This window comes from Octopus bimaculoides, chromosome 6, assembly GCF_046866305.1.
Source record: "Octopus bimaculoides isolate indiv1 chromosome 6, ASM4686630v1, whole genome shotgun sequence".
Classification (NCBI taxonomy): domain Eukaryota; kingdom Metazoa; phylum Mollusca; class Cephalopoda; order Octopoda; family Octopodidae; genus Octopus; species Octopus bimaculoides.
The window spans coordinates 45,332,695-45,337,694 of NC_142933.1; the positions used below are offsets into that span (position 1 = coordinate 45,332,695).

The following is a 5,000-nucleotide window of genomic DNA, read 5'->3' on the forward strand; positions in this document are numbered from 1 at the left end:
TTTTTCTCATCACCGTCATTTGACAGCTGATATTGGTGTGTTTATGTCCCTGTAACTTAGTGGTTCAGCAAAATAGACCAATAGAATAAGTCCTGGGGTTGACTTTTTTTGACAAAGGCAGTGCTCCAGCATGGCCACAGTCAACATGACTCAAACAAGTAATACAATAATAGAATAGTGAATTGATGACATATAGTTCTATAATGTTTCTGAGCACAATAATCAACCAGACTATCAGATGTTGTTACACGCTGCTTATCACAATGCATTTTCTCACATTGTGGTAGTTTTCGGATGCTGCCACCACACTGGTTAGACAGGCAGGCCAACATAGCCCCTTAATGAAATACTAATCTATCACAGGGTTACTCTTTTACAGCTGAGTGGACTGGAATAACGTGAAATGAAGTGTTTTGCTCAAGAACACAACACTAATACATACCATTAAAGGCAACAGTAATAAGGTAATTAGTAACGATGGTCTGTTTTGTCAGTGATTAGTGGGTACAAACAGTTTAAAAAAGAAATAAACTGGTTTGCAAAGGGGAAGAAGAGAAGTCTTACATCTCATCGAATACCTTTCAGAGCTTATCCTGCTAATGAAGAATTTTATTCAAAATATCGACATTACCTTTTTCTCACGGCAAACAAATTTATTCCACTTTTGAGATGCTACATAGTATATTTCTGATACTGCTTTGTGAGATACATATGTATTTGATATCTTGACTGGTGCACGAATAGCTGACCAATTAAGATTTCTTGCCAACCACATGGTGTTCTATCGCATGGCACCTTGGGCATGTGCCTTCGATTATAACCTTGTACTGACCAAAACCTTGTGAGTGTATTTTGTAAACAAAAACTGAAAGAAACTTGTGTGTGTGAGTGTGTGTGTGTGTGTGCGAGCGTGTGTATGTGCGTGCATGCGTGCACTAATGTATGTTCATGTGTACCCAAGTCTTGACATCATGTGATGGGTTTAAACAAGCATCACTGTCATAGAAGCGGTGATGTCACTCATTTCCAGCCTTCTGTGGAAAACATGTCTGTCAACAAAAAAAATATTGCATTGCTTGGAAACAGATGATGGCTGATGACAGGAAAAGCATCCAACCATAGAAAATTTACCTCAACAAATTCCACATAACCCATGCAAGCATGACAAAGTGAAGGATGATGATAATAATTCTGATGATGATGATGATGGAATTATCTGCATAAAAGATAGTTCAATATGATAACACAGGCAAATAAAGACTTGTAACTTGGATATAAGACTCAAAATTTTTGTAGATAATATTTTTCATAAAGGTTTTAACCTGAATTTGACATCAACCATTAATTTTTTCATCGAAGGTCAAAAGTTTGTTTTTGATCTTAGGATTCCTGCATAAATTTAATACCAGAGATTGTGTGTGTGTATATAATATATATATATATATATATATATACACATATATATATATAGAACAAAAAAACCACAGAAATTAAATATTCATTCTATAAAGTTTTCCTATGAACAATAGAAAACACACTGATAATGTTTATATAATCCATATAACTTATTGATTTATGTCATTTTTGTATTTCTTTCTCCTTTTTTTTTGTCTTCAATGAACAGAATCAGTTATATTTTGTCATAGGAAAAGTGAACAACAAGATGGAGATAAAAAAAAATAATAATAATAACAACAACACCACCAAATTGTTATCATTATTATCATTATTATTATTATTTCTATTATGGTAGGAAAAAATCATAATGTAAAAAACAGAAAAGAGAATAACAAAAAATACAATGTTGTTGTTGTTGCTATATTGAACATTGTTTTTGGTAAAATTCTTCAATCATATACATAGATAAATCAAAACACACACACACACACACACACACACACACACGTATACTCAAACTCATACATGTATTCAGAATTACATGCATATACACACGTACATACATATTCGAATTTCTTCATAAATATATGTAAATACACATATTTGTAGATGAGCGTATGTATGTTTTACTGTGAGGTTAATTAGTTCACTTCACAACCACATAGCTTCTGTTTCAACCCCATTGTTTGGCACCTTAAGTAAATACCTTCCAGTGTAACCTGAGGATGATGGATGTCTTGTGAGTGGAATTTGGTAACAATATACCAATTTAAGAAATTCTTATCACAGGACACGTAAGTTAAAATGAAGCTGTGGTTTATGTAAAAAGCTTAAAGATTACACACATTTGAAAACCTCAAATAAGGCCTACTTTCTGATCCAGTCTTCTGGAGAAAGAATGAGCTTCTGTTGTTTCAGAACATAACTCTGCATAATTCTGTTTCAAAACTGTTTAAATTCGAAGTTTTACAAGGACTCTGGTAGACACTTTAGAGACTAAATTTACTTCACAACATTTGAAGAGTACCAACATCTATCATTTCAGTATCCAGAATGTAAATGAGGACTTCACTGTGAGATCAATTTATCCTTCCTAGCATTTGAAAACAGTGACTGCCCATGTTTTGCTATACCGTCACAAGCTCCAGTCTTTGTGGAATGGCAGGTTGTATACCTCAATCAGTTATATTTTGTCATCGGAAAAATGAATAACAAGATGGAGATAAAAAGAAAATATAACAAATAATAATAATAATAATAATAATAATAATCCTTTCTCCTATAGGCACAAGGCCTGAAATTTTGAGGGAGATGGTAATTCGATTACATCAAACCCAGTGCATAACTGGTACTAATTCAATTGACCCTGAAAGAATGAAAGGCTAAGTTGACTTCAGCAGAATTTGAACTGAGAACATAGCGACAGAGGAAATACGGATCTTTTTTTAAAACGGGGGCCACATTTTTCATTAATGTTTTACGTAGTGTTTTTGGTACGGAAAGACTTTCAAACTTTGTATACTTATCTATTTTGTGTTATAGAACAGAAAAATATTTTTGTATTCGAATTTATTTCATGTAAAAAATTGTCTTATTTCGATAATTTCAACCAATCACTGACGTCCATTCAGTCGATATACATTAAGTGCCGACTACATAAACAAACGATTCTTCGTTTTATTTGCTTTTTTCATTTTAAATTTGCTTTAACCCTAACCCTAACCCTAGGGTTAGGGTTAGGGTTAGGATTAATTGTTTCAGAATCGTTTGTTTATGTAGTCGGCACTTAATGTATATCGGCTGAATGGACGTCAGTGATTGGTTGAAATTACAGAAATACGACAACTTTAACATGGAATAATTTATGGATTTCTTTTTTTTTAAAGAAGACTTAGAGAAAAAGATGTTTTATATGACACATTCTACCAGTGTTCCAAGTTTCAAAGTGTTTCGTTAATGAAAAATGTGGCCCCCGTTTTAAAAAAGATCCGGAAATACTACTAAGCAATTCACCTGGCATGCTAACGATTCTGCTGGTTTACCACCGGAATTTGAACTCAGAATGTAGCCGCAGACTAAATACTGCTAAGCATTTTGCCTGGTGTGCTAACAATTATGCCAGCTCACCACCTTAAATAATAATAATAATAATAATAATAATAATAATAATAATAACCTTTTACTGTCATCTTAATATCACACTATCATCTTATAATCAAAGTACTTTTTAAACAAACTTCTAATTTTCTTGTTTTGACAGACATTCTCTAGAACAATACTTTGTACAAAACCAAAAATCTAGCACCCTAGTCATAACACCAACCTGAACTTCTAGCTTGTCTCTTGAGATCTCTGGGTGAGATTTGGAGTCAACTTGTACAAATACAAAACAGAAGCCAAACATGTAATAATAATAATAATAATAATAATAATAATAATAATAATAATAACGTTATTATTGTAGAAAAAATCATAACAAAAAAAAACCGAAAACAGAGTAACAAAAAATATGATGCTACTGTTGTTGTTGCTATATTGAACATTGTTTTTGGTAAAATTCTTCCATTATATACATAGATATATCAACACACACACACACACACACACACACACACACACACATGTATATACAAACTCATACACATATTCAGAGAGCTATGCCAGCAGAACAAAAGCCCTGAGTAAAGTCTCCCACACTGGATGTGTCAAATGATGGGGGTGGGGGGGCAAGCGAATATGGACTGCCTCTTTTCAGAGATAAAAATGGATTCATGAAGGGCCAACAGTCCTGTCTAGGATAAAGCAAAGTTACAGAAGAGTTGATGACAATTCCAAACCAACCAGACCTGGGGGAAGGAAGGGTTTCTTTCTGGGAAACAGACTCAACTGGAATGAAGCAATGAAAACAGCCCAATATTGAGGACAATAGAGAAAAGTTGTCAATCATAGGCGCAGGAGTGGCTGTGTGGTAAGTAGCTTGCTTATGAACCACATGGTTCTGGGTTCAGTCCCATTGCGTGGCACGTTGGACAAGTGTCTTATACTATAGCCTCAGGCCAACTAAAGCCTTGTGAGTGGATTTGGTAGACGGAAACTGAAAGAAGCCCGTCGTATATATATATATATATATATATATATATATATATATATATATATATATATGTATGTATGTGTGTGTGTGTATGTGTTTGTGTGTCTGTGTTTGTCACCCCACCATCGATTGACAAGTGATGCTGGTGTGTTTACGTCCCCGTAACTTAGCGGTTCAGCAAAAAGAGACAGTCAAATGACTGAAATAAGTAAAAGATTAATGGGTTGTACTCCATAGGGAGCAAAGGGCTTAAAGAATAAGATGTTATTGTATAAGAGACATAAAACACAGTATAGTGTGTGTGTGTGTGTGTGTGTGTGTGTGAGTGTGTGTGTGTGTGAGAGAGAGAGAGAGAGAGAGAGAGAGAGAGAGAGAGAGAGAGAGAGAGAACTCTTCTTTTACTGGTTTCTATCACTGGACTGCAGACATACTGAGGTGCTAGCTTTAAAGGGTTTTAGTAAAGTATATATCCTTTACCTGATATTCATTTTATTGACCACAAAATGTGTAA

The 5,000-nt window shown here is 34.2% G+C and overlaps 1 protein-coding gene across 7 annotated transcripts in view; it reads right to left on the reverse strand.

Moving 5' to 3' along the window:
* LOC106873829 (pleckstrin homology domain-containing family H member 2) overlaps nucleotides 1-5,000 on the reverse strand; it is a 719,935-nt gene that overhangs the window by 507,449 nt on the left and 207,486 nt on the right. The gene's annotated exons all lie outside the window — the stretch shown is intronic.